Source organism: Dipodomys spectabilis, unplaced genomic scaffold (genome assembly GCF_019054845.1).
Source record: "Dipodomys spectabilis isolate Male_0828 unplaced genomic scaffold, ASM1905484v1 ptg000295l, whole genome shotgun sequence".
Taxonomy (NCBI): Eukaryota; Metazoa; Chordata; class Mammalia; order Rodentia; family Heteromyidae; genus Dipodomys; species Dipodomys spectabilis.
Window position 1 is genome coordinate 5,062,900 of NW_024870972.1, and position 14,778 is coordinate 5,077,677.

Genomic DNA, 14,778 nt, shown 5'->3' on the forward strand with positions numbered 1-14,778 from the left:
GCCGAGTTGATCTATGTAGTGGGGATAGTGGTGTGTTACAGTCTGCAACAATTAATGTCTTTGGATCTATGTGCAATTTGAGGGAAAGTAGTGTTTCTTGGATAAATTTGGGTACTTTGTTGTTGGTGAATAGATATTTAGAATTGTAATATCCTCCTGAAGGAGAGATCCCTTAATTAGTATGTAGCGACCTTCTTTATCTCTTGTCACTAATTTTAATTTGAAGTCTATTTAATCTGATATTAGGATTCCAACTCCTGCCTGTTTATGGCTGCCGTTTTCTTGGAAGATTTTATTCCAGCCTTTTTTTTCAGTATATGTTTGTTTTTATGGGAAAGGCAGCAGATAGAAGGATCTTGCTTTCTAATCCAACTAGAAAGTCTATGTCATCTCATTGGAGAGTTAAGTCCATTGATAGTGAGAGTTAGGACTGAGAGGTGTTTGGTACTTCCTGCCATGTTATCTGCCTTCTTGGGGGCTGTGACAACTGGGTTTTTCCTGTGATAGTTGGGTTCTCTGTTTGGGTGCAGTTTCTTGGCCTTTATTGTGGTCTTGTTGGTTTTCTATGTGTAGGATATCTCTAAGTATCTTTTATAGGACTGGTTTGGTGGAGATATGGAAGGTTTCTATTTGACCTTCCATTATGAAAGACAGTTTGCCTGGGTAGAATACTCTTGGTTGATAGTTGTTTGTCTTTAGGGCATGGCATACATCATTCCAGGCTCCTCTTGCTTTAATTGTCTCTGCTAAGAAATCTGAGGATAATCTTATTGGTGTCCTTTTTTTTATTTTTTGTGAACATACTGTACAGAAGGGTTACAATTACATGGGCAGGATAATGTGTACATTTCTTATCAAGCATTGCAGCCTCCTTCCTTTTATAGTTGATTGATCTTTCTCCTTGATAGCTTTAAGGATCATTTCCTTGGTCTCAATTGATCTTGTGTGGATTATAATGTGACGGTGGGATGTTCTGTTCTTGTCTGGTCTATTTGGGGTTCTAAAAGCTTCTTGTACCTGAATAGGCCTATCTTTTTCATGTTTGGGGAGTTCTCTGCTAGGATCCTGTTAAATAAATTTCCTAGATGTTCTTCTACACTCATTATCCTTAGATTAGGCCTTCTGATGGTGTCTTCTAAATGTTGAATAGATCTATCATATTTTTTGGATTTGTATTGGATAGTTGTATGTTCTTTCTCTATATATGTAGGCTGTCTTCAGTCCCCATGATTCGATCTTCTGCATGGTCTAACCTACTGTCAAGACTTTCTACTTTCTTTTTTATTTCCTTTCCTTCTATTTGGTCAGCTTTGATGGCTTCAGATTCTTTGTTGGAGCTTTGTTTTAGATCTGTGTGGACTTCTTCCTTAATTTGGTTTTCAGTGTTCATTCTCAAATCCCTTAGTTGATTGGTTATGGTTTCCCTGGACTCCCTTTCCTTCTGAAGGGCTCCATTCAGCATTCCCTTTGTGGCCTCCCTGGATTCTCTTCAGCTCTCTCTTTGTGGATTCTATGAATGCCTCCATTGATCTTTTTCTATTCTCATCATGCTCACACAATGCTTGTATTAATCTTTGATTAACTTCCTCACGCTGACGAAATTCCTCTATTAATCTTAGTCTATTCTCCCCTTACTCATGCAAATCCTGTATCTTTGATTAGCTAACTTTGATTAGCTAACTCACTCCCGTGAGATTCCTGTACTAATCTTTGGTTAGCCTAATCTCTCTCCCTATCATGCTCACAGAGTCCTTTGCAGTTTTTCAATCTTTTCATTCACCATGTTTACCAGTAGTGTTTGTAGAGATTTTTGGGAACTCTCCTCTGAATTATTCATTACCTGCTCTGTCATGAGTGGGAGTTGAGATACCTGAACATGACATTTTCTTGTGTTTCTCCAGCTTGTTCTGCCCATTTGGTATGAGAGCAAAACGAAGTTCATGCTAGAACATTAGTTTAAGCAGCATCAATCAGAATCCTTTAGTTGCACAGATAATTGATGCAGTCAAAATAAGTATAGATACAATCTAGTTCAACAGATACAATCTAATTCAACATTAAACAACTATGGATTAATGGACTAAGAATGTCAAAGAGGGAGTCAGCAGATCAGAAATTAATAGGTTTAGAGAGAATTAAGAGAAGAAAATAAGATTAGAAGAATGTGGAGAGGTAAAAGGAAAGAGGAAATTTAACCAACCCCTAATTTCAGAGAGGAAACGGATAGAACAAAAGGAGGAGAGAGATAAAGAAACAAAAAAATAAAAATTTAAATTTAAAAAATGAAACAAAATGATATAAGGATAAAAACATAATTCAGATAGAAGAAAAGGATAGAAGGAGAGGAGGAGAGAGATAAAAAGGAAAATATTTAAAAATTTTAAAATAAAACACTTAAATATTTTATGAGTATAAAGAAATAACACTGTCTTAAAGGATTTAAGCCTAAGAGGTTGTGAATTGAGTTATCAATTTCTGAATTAAGTATTCACACAATGAAGGATAACGTCTAATAATTGATGATGGGTATATATCTGGGAATGAGCAAAATAGCAATTAAGCCAAGTAAAGAAAAAAAAAAGACCAAACAAGAAAAGAAAAAAAGGGTTAAAAAAAACATACACACCTATTATAAAATACAATACCTTCCTTCATTACCAGATATCATGTAATAATATCTCTTCTCAATCAATTTGTTACTCATATTGTTTCTGAGTCTGTTGTAGTTGCTCTCTTGTATATAATACTCAGCCGACAAAAAACACATTATTATCTTCAATGGGAAAGATGATTTAACTAAAGTTATATGGAAGTCTCTCACTGACTTGCAATCCAAAGAATATGATGTCACAGAGACCTGAGAGCAGCTCTAAGGCAGGGCATCAGGGTGTGTACCATAGACTTTCTAGTAGGAAGAAACGTGAAACAAGACCTGTGAGTAATTTTCTGAAAATGTCAGAAGCTAACCAGCTCTCATGTTCATGCACAGTGGGCAAATGTTAACACAAACACAGAAATATTATAACACTTATCTCTGTCCTATAACTCGATCAGATTCTTGTTTAGTTTTTCCTTCAGGTGTGAAATTGAGATGGCTTCTGTGATATTTGGTGGCACTCTCTGTGGAGATTTGTCTCTCAGCCTAACATATATTCACCACATGAAGATGTCCTTTGGGGTTAATTTTTCTCCCAGCTAACAGAACTAGAATCATATCAGTAATTGACTCTGGACATCTCTTGGGACTTCATTGTTAAGTATGATTTCAATTGTATATCTGGAAATTAGAGTAGTGAGAGGAGGAAAACCTCATATGCAGAGTGGGGAGAATGAGGAAAGGGTGATACTGATCAAGATACACTCTGTACACCAGTGGAAATGTTGAGTTAGAAGCTCTTTGTGCAATTATTACAGATAATTTTAAATTGTAAATGAGGAGCTGAGTTTAAATATTTTCTTTGTTTAGCAAAAAGAACTATAATAATGTATTCTGAAAACATAAAATGATTATTTCTAAATTAGGATTCTTTTTTCTGGTTATAATTTAGATAATGTAAAGGATTATTTAATTATTATATAATTCAGATAATGTAAAGGATATTTTTCTGGTTATAACTCAGATAATGTAAACAACATTAAATATACCTTATATCCTTGTCTATATTTTCGCATATTTATTAGATTACATTAGGTATATACAGGAATATTTTTTTGTTTTTACAACTGTACACATATTGCCAATATATTTTAATCAATTTCTCTCTTTCTGCAACTCTCCTGTTTACCTCCTTTATTGAAACAATTCAGCAAGTGTCTTTATCATATTTTCATATTTCCACAAAATCTATTTTGTCTATACTTACAGTCTTTCAGAATATATTTCAAAATTTCTCCCCTTCTATTTGTCTCTATCTCTGTTCCTAACTCTTCCTAAATAGTTCCTTAGTTGAATTTACATCCTGTGTTTATCTGTATCTAGTTATGTAACAATGTATGCATATCCTTAGTAGCACTTATTTTTTATAAATTTATAATTGCTATATGCTAGAACACTCACTGAAGCACATAATATTGGTGAAACGTATAGCTTTTGCTAATTTTAAGTGGTGGACAGGGTTTTGATACAAGTAAAATTATACGTAGAATCCTAGTACCCTGTGTTGTATTAAATAAAAGGAAAATAAACAGAATTCTAATGTTTTGCTCTACTTGATTGGTATACTCCCCCAATCTAAGAAGTTATAGCAATAAGTTCTGCAAACACACAAGTAATCTACTGCTTTGTCTACAATGATTCTTTTTGCTATTACCTGAACAAAATGATGGGTTCCATTGTCACATTTTTATATGTGCTAGAATATGCATTCATGATATTTAGTATCATGCTCTTTTTCCCTAACCACATCTCCCATCTGAATCCATTTCTATGCCATAGTAATTTGCTTTCTAACTTCCAGTCTTTTCATCTAGATTTTGTACATGAGAGTAAGCATAAAATATCTTCAAATTTCAAATCTGTACTGTTCTCAATATCAGGAGAAGATCTGTAGGAACTAATAAAGTAAATCTTTAGTTTAATATGAAAACCTGGAAATAGAGCACGAAAAAATTTAAAGTTTGGTCTCAAGTGTTTATAATTATGCATTTTATAAGAACATCATTTTAAGCATTTAATAAAGATATTTTACAAGAATATTAAAAAAGTAGGGATTTGCATCTTTTTGTTTCTACACATAATGGACTCAAATCTGTTGGTATTGATAAAATTAGTCGTTTTTTCAACTTGAATATATTATCAAAAAAAAAATATAACCTTCAGTCGTCTTATTTCCTAACCTCTGCCTAAACTCTAAGTTAAGATGATCTACTTTAAAAATACCCATCGAGGGCTGGGAAGGTTGGCTCAGTGGTAGAGTGCTTGCCTTGCATGCCTGAGGCCCTGGGTTCGATTCCTCAGCACCACACAAGCAAAAAGAAAAAGGCTGGAAGTGGCGCTGTGGCTCAAGTGGTAGAGCACTAACCTTGAGCTGAAGAGCTGAGGGACAGCGCCCAGGCCCAGAGTTCAGGCCCCACGACCAGACTCAAAAAAAAAAAATACCCATTGAATTTTAACTGCTAGTCTGAGGAATTTTGCCAAACTAAATAAAGCTGTTCTTTATGATACTTATTAAGAGATTAATGATGAGTGATATATGTCTGTCTTTTGCAAGTCCGAAGGCAAAAATAAAAGAGGAAGGAATTTGAGCTGTATCATTATTTTACTTATGAAGTCCGCATGACTCCACTTCTATACTATATCTAGCAAAAGTATTTACAATTATAATATTACATGTGCCCATAAGTAATAAATATAAAATGCCAAAATCATTCAATATATGCAAATCAATTAATATAATTTATCACATCAACAAGAGCAAGGATAAGAACCATGTGGTTATCTCAATAGATGCAGAAAAAGCATTTGACAAGATCCAACACCCCTTTATGATGAAGGCTCTGGGAAAACTAGGAATCCATGGAACATTCTTCAATATAATAAAGGCTGTATATGACAAACCTACAGCCAGCATTATACTTAATGGCGAAAAGCTAAAGTCATTTCCTCTAAATTCAGGAACAAGTCAAGGATTTCTTCTTTCTCCACTCGTCTTCAATTAATATTAGAATGCCTAGGTAGAGCAATAAGACATGATGCAAACATAAAGGGAATCCAAGTAGGGAAAGATGAAGCAAAACTCTCCCTCTTTGCAGATGTCATGGTCTTGTATTTAAAAATCTCATGGACTCCACTCCCAAGTTACCCGAGCTGATTTGAAACTTTGGCAAAGTAGCAGGGTATAAAATTAACCCTCAAAAATCAATGCCTTCGGCTGGAAAGGTGGCTCAGTGTTAGTGCTTGCCTTGAATGCATGAGACCCTGCGTTTGATTCCTCAACACCACATAAGCAGAAAAAGCCAGAAGTGGAGATATAGCTCAAGTGGTAAAGCCCTAACAGTGAGTTGAATTGCTGAGGTACAACACCCATACCCAGAGTTCAGGCCGCAAGACTGACAAAAAAAAAACAAAAAACAAAAAACAATGGCTTTCCAGTATGCTAATAATGAGAAGAGCATGGCTGAAATCAAGAAAGCAACCTCCCATGTTTCTGAAATTGGAGGATCAACATCATGAAAATGGCAATACTGTCAAAGGCTATCTACAAATTCAATGTAGTTCCCATCAATATCCCAACCTCACGCATTTATAACTTTATTTCTTTGTTGCTTTGTATGTCCCTCCCCCACAGTATAACTCCTGCTTTCAATATATTTGATGTCAGTATAACTTATGGAGGAGATGGGGAAAAACAAGTCATTTAAGGATTCAGGTGGACCTGTTGCAACAATGAGAAGTACAAATTGTCATGTCAAAATGGAGCTTTACAATGTCGGTGGGAGGGGAGGGGGGGGAAGGATTGGGGGAGGGGAGAGGTTGTGAAGGGAGATGAAGGGTAAACAAAGGAGGAGGCTGCAATGCTTGGTAAGAAATGTATGCATTATCTTGCCCATGTAATTGTAACCCCTCTGTACAGTATGTTCACAAATAAAATAAAATTAAAAAACAAAAAACAATGGCTTTTCAGTATGCTAATAATGAGAAGAGCATGGCTGAAATCAAGAAAGCAACTTCTTTGTATTAGCCCCACAAAACAATAAAACACATAGGCGTTAACTTAACTAAAGAAGTAAAGGACCTCTATGATGAAGACTTTAAAAACCTGAAAAAGGAAATTAAAGCAGAATGAAGGAAGTGGGAAACCTCCCATGTTTCTGAATTTGGAGGATCAACATTATGAAAATGGCAATATTGTCAAAGGCTATCTACAAATTCAATGCAGTTCCTATCAATATCCCAACCTCATTCTACAAAGAAATATTAGAAGCAATCCAAAAATTAATATGGAACAATAAAAGACCCCAAATAGCAAAAACAGTAGTTAATAGAAAAAACAGTGCTGGAAGAATATCAATACCAAACTTCAAACTCTACTACAAAGCCATAATAATCAAAGCAGCTTGGTACTGGCACAAGAACAGACATCAAGACCAATGTAATAGAACTGAAAACCCAGAAATGAACCCACAGACCTATAGCCACCTAATCTTCAATAAGGGAGCTAAAAAAAAATAGAATGGAAGAGACAGCTTCTTCAGTAAATGGTGCTAGAAAAAATGGCTAAACACCTATAGAAAACTAAAGCTAAATCCTTATAAATCACCCTGCACCAGAATCAGCTCCAAATGGATTAAAGACCTTGAAGTCACCCTGAAAATATTACAGGAAGGAATAGGAGAAACTCTAAGGCTCCTTGGCACAGGGCAAAAGTTTCTTAATAGAGACTCAGAAACAAAACAAATCAAAGAAAGGTTAGACAAATGGGATTGCATGAAACTGCAGAGCTTCTGCATGGCAAAGGATATAGCCAGCAAGATCAATAGAAAGACCACGGATTGGGAGATCTTCACTAGCCATACAACCAACAAGGGTCTCATATCTAATATATATTTGGAACTCAAAACATTGAATCCCTCAACAACAAATCCTTAAAGAAACAACTGCCCAATAAATAAGTGGGCTAAAGACTTGAGAAACTTCTCTGAAGAGGAAATAAGAATGGCCAATAGACACATGAAGAAATGCTCAATTCTCTAGCCATCAAAACCACATTGAGATTCCACCTCACCCCAGTTATGATGGCTATAATCAAGAACTCTAAAAATGCTAGAGGGGATGTGGCCAAAGTAAACTTGTTCAAACACTTTGGAAAGCAGTTTAGAGTTTTCTCAAAAACCTACACATAGGGTTCCCCTATGACCCAGCAATCATACTTTTAGGCATTTACCCCAATGATCACAAACAAGGCTATTCTAAAGCTACCAGCACAACTATGTTTATCACAGCATTATTACCATAGCTAAGATACAGAACCAACCTAGATGCCTTTGAGTAGATGAATGGATCAAGAAAATGTGATATATATATATATGAATTCTATGGCTCCATCAGAAAGATTGACACTGCTCCATTTATTATGAAATGGGAAGACTTGGAAAAATTATATTAAGTGAAGTTAGCCAGGCCCAAAGAAACATAGGTCCCATGGTTTCCCATATTTGCAATAATTACTATATGTCTAGGAAAAGTAGAAGAGGTCAAAAGCTATGTACACATGACCATATAAGATGATGCTAAGTGAAATGAACCCCAAGATAGGGACACAAGAGGTTTTTATCTTTCTTGCTGTTGTCTTTAATGTATTTATAATGTACTATGTGATTTTTTGTTTCTTTTTTATGTTCTTTCCCCATGGTTTAACCCCTGCTTTCACTATATTTGATTCTGGTGCCCTGCATCTTGTTTATACATTTTTCTAATTTGGGGAGGGGAAGGGAAATAACAAAATGCTGAAATAAGGACACAGGTTGACCCATTGTACCAATGAGATGTACAAGACACTATGTTGAAAACCAACCTTACAATTTCAGGGGCGTGGGGAGGGAGGAGTTGGGGAGGTGGGGAGTGAAGGGATGGTAGGGGAAAAACAGAGGAGGTAGCAATGCTCCATAAAAAATGTACTCATTACCTTACACATATTACTGTCAGCTCTTTGTACAGTATCTTTACAATAAAAATATATACCAAAAGTAAAAAATAATAAAAATAAAAGAAATGAATTGAAGATGACAACAAGAAATGGAAAAATGAAAGACTTCCCATGTTCATGAATAGGTAGAGTTAATACCATGAAAATAGCCATACTGCCAAACATGATCTATGACTTCAATGTATTCTCCTTCAAAATCTCAAAGTCATTCCCATGATGGAGAAAATCATCCAAAAATTCATATGGAACAACAAAATAACCTCAAAAAGCTAAAGCAATTCTGGGCAAAAAAAGGCAATACTGGCAGTATCACAATCCCAGGCCTTTAATATCTATAGCCATAATATATACATATATATATACATATATATATATATATATTATATATAGATATATATCTATATTTATATAGATAGATATATATTCTATCTATATATCAAAAACTATAGCTATAATAACAAAATCAGCTTTGTACCAGCACAAAAACTGGCCAAAAGATCAACACTAGAGACTAGAATAAAGCCATGTACTTAGAGTCATCATATTTGACAAGTATATATGTTGGAAAAGAGATGGCCTCTTCACTAATTGATGTTGGAAAAATGGGACATTCATATGTACAAAACTAAAATTTGATCCCTTTTCATTACCATGCACCAATATCAACTCAAGGTGAATCAAAGACCTCAATATCAGACCTGACACTTTGAATGGAATAGGAGAAACATTGGGAAACATTATAGGAGTAGGTAGGAACTTCTTAAATAGGACACAGCAAATGGGAGAGAGATTTATCAAATAGGGTTACATTAAAATAAAGTTTTTTCACAGCAAATGACATAGTTACTAAACTAGAAAGATAGCCAACAGACTGAGAGAAAATGTTTACCAACATTATATCTCATACAGGTCTAATATACAAGGAGCTCAAGATATTAATCCCTCCCCAACTAATTAACTAATCAATATGTGGACAAAGGAGCCAAAGAGAGACTTTGAAGAAATAAGAATGTCAAAGAAACATGAGGAAATGCTCATCCATCCATGAAGGAAATGCAAATCAAAACACCCCAGTTTAGATTTGCCAACATTGAAAATTTGAACAACAAATGCCAAGTATGTGAGGATAAAGGAACCCTATTCAATGTTGGTGGGAATGTAAATTAGTACAACTTGGAACAGGGAGGTTCCTCACAAAACTATACATATAATTTCTCTATGACACAACTATACCACTCTTGGGCATATGTCCAGAACATTACAAGTCAGGATATGGCAAAGGCACTTGCACATTCATGTTCACTGCTGAACTATTCACAATAGTCATGTTGTGGAAAAAGCCCAGATATGCTATAATAGATGCATGGATCAAAATTATGTAGTACATATACACCATAGAATTTTACTCAACCATTAGAAAGAATACTAGTATGTCATTTGCAGGGAAATAAATAGACCTAGAACAAATCATGTTAAGTGAAGTAAGCCAAGCTCAGAGAGACAAAGGACGTAGGTTTTCCCTAATATGTGGAAGCTAAATCTAAAAATGGGGTGAGATATATATATATATATACGTATATATATATATATATATATATATATATACGTATATATATATATATATATATATATATATATATATATGTATATGGGACTACAGGCATTCATACACTAACAGTCATACTAAAGGAGGATAGTCTAAAGGAAGGAATACAAAGGCATTTGTGTGAACATTTAAAATACTATTTATTAAAATGAATTCTGGGAAATGAAAACATTCCGGGTTTTGTTGTTGTTTTTGTTGTTGGTGGTGGTGTTTGTTTTTGCTCTTTTTTTCTTTTTGTCTTTCTACAAGTAAGGGCAGAAGGACACAAAAATGGATGGAGGAAATTCAACAAATGTAGTTATGGTATTCACTATACACTGTGAAAAATGAAGTATACAACTTGTAGGCAGGGACAGAAAGGGGAAACTGGAATTAAGTGAAGGAAGGAGTGACATTGTACAAGTGGAATTGTATTCATTACTCATTATCTGATTTATGCAACTATAACCCTGTGGATATTAACTCTATAATGATTATTTTTTAAAAGTTCATTTAATTGTTAATCTAAATAAATAATCTTTGAATAAAAAATTGTATTCCTTAACTGATTTATGAAAGGGTAACCCTTTGTACAACATCTTAATACTAGCAACACATTCATATTTTTAAAAATTAAAGTTAATTATCAATTCTAACTTGCTCAGTGTAAAGACTGTAAATTAATTTTCCTTCTATAATTATTAAACTAATTATAACTTCATATTTATCAAATAATATTAAAATGATTATGTTGTTAGAAATCAATCATCCTTTTCTGTAAGTATTCTCAATTATACACCAACCACAACTTCAATTAGTAGAAAGTTTACATGACTATTACAGTTTGAGAACTCATGATTCCACTTAAATGAGATAAGTTCTCTTCTGAACTCATGGAAAACAAACATATTTATCTTAATAATTCCACTGGAGATTAAGATCTCCAGCCTGAATCTTATGTAAGTGTCCTCTGTGTCCCTCTTGTTACATTTACTAACCCAAAGTCTATTTTCATGTCCTTATGACAGGTTAAAAAACTGTCAGGTTAAAACTATTCCAATTTATATTCAGAGTTTCACTGTGTCTACATTTCTTTGAAGAAGCTATTCCTCAGCCCTAACTGGAAGGTTTAAGTAGCAATGCTAAGAACACATTATGCTTACATGCTTTAATAAAAGAAAAGACATTTTACATGGGTTATATAATTGAATGGAATATAATTTTCTGATCACAAAGCCAATATTAAAAGATAGGTTTGACCAAAATGAATATGGAAAATAATATTTAATGGCAGCACAAACCTATGATGAGTAAAAACCTATAGTCTGAAGTATTAGTTTTACAGTTTGAGCTTGAGTTTTGGAGATAGAAACCTGAATTAGTTTAATCCACATGATACATAAGAAAAAGATTACTTGAGCATGATAAAATAATTTAACATTATTTTCTTCCTTAGTTAAATTAACATTTGTGACAAATCTGGTATTCAATAAAACTTGGAATGTACTCAGTTATTTTAATTTAGTATTACTTTTGGTAATTTATGTTTTTCTTTTCTTCAGGGGATGGTTATGGAATGTCATGAGTGATAAGTGATTGATTTAAAGTCATTTGTATATATTTTTAACAATACCAATCTACTTACCTTTTGATTGTTACTACTAACATCCTCCTTTTGTTAATCTTTCAACATACTAGTCTTATTATTCTAAATCCTCTAGTATTTTTATATAGATTAAAATATATTATTGTGATTATGAATGTTTTATTATGTGAGAACAAAATTTTGGTGCATTATTTTAAATTTAGTATATTATTTTAATACAAAAAATATCTGCACTCATTTTCCAGTTTTTTGACTTTTCACTTTTCATATTGCTCAGTGATAAAGTTTCATAAAAAACATAACAATTCTCGTGATTTATAAAAATATGAGCGTTCTGTTTATACATTAAAAAAGCTGTTATACTTTTCCACATACAGTAACTTGGGTAGCTCAGTGATCATTTGGAAATACATTGCCTAGTTAACATAGACACACATGGTTGACATTTTAGCTTCCTTTTCCTAAGCAAGAAATTATAATTGAAAGGAATATTATCATTTTTTCATTTAAAGTATCACTTGAAAACCTTGGTATGCTTTTCCCACAGCAAAGATCATTCATTACATTCTCAAACAAAATTTGTTCTAGAACAAAGCCAATCACTACTGATCCAATTTTAAGAAGTTACAATATGTCATTTTATGTCTTTCTGGTTCAATTATATAAATCTACTTCTATTTTTCCATTGAGGTTTAAACTACTTCTATTTTTCCATTCCAGTTTTCTTATTTACAGGTCTGAATAAAAGAACATCTTTTGAAAATATTTAGTATTTTATCATATATAATTGCAGTTATGAGTAATTTTATCAACCTCAACAATTTTCAGTCTTTATAAATAGAAATGGAAAGATACAAAATTTTGGAAATATTTAATACTGTTATAAAACATTCTTAGAGGGGCTGAGAAGGTGGCTCAGTGGTAGAGCGCTTGCCTTGCATGCCTGAGGCCCTGGGTTCGATTCCTCAGCACCATATAAGCAAAAAGAAAAAAGCCAGAAGTGGCACTGTGGCTCAAGTGGTAGAGCACTAGCCTTGAGCTAAAGAGCTGAGGGACAGCGCCCAGGTCCAGAGTTCAGGCCCCACGACCGGACCCAAAAAAAACAAAAAACACTCTTAGAAATGCTAATCAATGTTATTATTTGCTTTAAAATATGCAAGTATGATTATGAAAAACTAAAATCTTACAGGTTTAAATATTCTTTTCTGATGTTGTATTACAAGTTTTAAATATTAAGCTAACCATTTACTTTATCTTACAGGCCAATGAAGAAAGCAGTCTTGTGATTTTTCTCCTATTAATCTTATGGTGAAAATTACATGGTTTTGAAATAATTTCATATGTAGTGTGCAGATGCATTACTGCAAGGATGGAGATTCCAGAGATGAAAATAATTTTTTAGGATTAAAAACTGTGTCATTACACAAAGCATATTAAACAGAGCACCATAGTTTAATCACTATTAACACATCTTACAATCAAGAAAAATGAGATTAATTAAAAAACAAAATTTAATAAATGTAAATACACACACCAAATATATATTCAACAAAATATACAGTTTATTTGATATATTCTATCACTTAAAGCCTTTTTATAATCCACATGATTAAATACTGGATTTATTTTATTATTACAAAAAAATTCAATATTCTGAGGAGTTACCAAATTTTCTTTATAAATTCTTAAACCCTGATTAGAACTTTAGTTTTTAGATAATTTTATTAAAGAATTTATTAAATTTATTAAAGAAAGCCTTCTCATAATTGATAAACTCTTAAGCCAAACAATGAAAAGTCAGTCTAGTATGGTTTGATATCCATAAGTAAGACTTCTAAAGAGAAAAATCAAATAACAAAATATCCACATAAAAACTATTACATGATCCATAAGTGATCTAATTGTTTCAAGTTACTGTGGGAAAGTATGGAGTACAAACATTAGGATGAATGAACTTGGATGTAAGTTTAAGTCCCTGTGCACAGTTTCAATGCATCTGAGGTGTATACTGGGAACAAAGAAGGGATGATCCACATTTAAGTGTCAAGCAAACCTAAATACTAGTACCAAAGTCTCGGTGGTTGTAGAAGGCCTATATTAGTAAAGCATCCAAAGGGACATTAAAAGAAGCCAGAGACTGAATAGAAGAGTCCAGGAGTGTTTCTCAGATTAATTACAACTTTATTCCAGAAGAAACAAAAACCTCAACCTTAAGAAAGATTTATTTCCTTGCTCAAGAATTCCTAAAATGGCAATTAAATTATCTGAAAAGGACCCAGTATAAATATACAATAACTAAATCTTTAGGATTAAATGAAATTACTACCATTACTTTTTTTAAAAAGGTAGGTGAAATATACTTTAGCTTATAAAAGAGTACTAAATGAATTCACTTATAAAATCTTTGGTTGTGTCTGAAACCAATGGTTCAAGTCAGGAACCAGTAGCCTCTAGCTACACAAAAGGCTGAGATCTCAGGATTGCAGTTTAAAGCCAGCTCCTGCAGAAAAGTAAGTGAGAACCTTATCTTTGATTAACTACCAAAAAAGCCAGAAATGAAGCTGTGGCTCAAGTAGTAGAATGCTACGCTTGAACAAAAAAATCTAAGGGACAGAACTCTGGACCTGAGTTCAAACCCTAACAGCAACACACAAATAAATATAAAAAATGTGTTTTATAATTTAGCTCATGCGCTTATGTAGACACTTTATACAAGAGGGAAGAATGAATAACAGGAACCATAAAATTAAATGGTTATGTTCTTCACTTAGACTTAACAGTAGTTTGACTTGCTTTATTCAGTGATCAAACTGGACTCTGATCATGAAATTATGATAGAGACAAGTACATAAGGGAATATAATACATATCTGAACATCAGATGTTCAGAATTTGATAAAAATTTCTCATTTTTATGCCTTTCTGACAGAAAAAGTGTAGTAC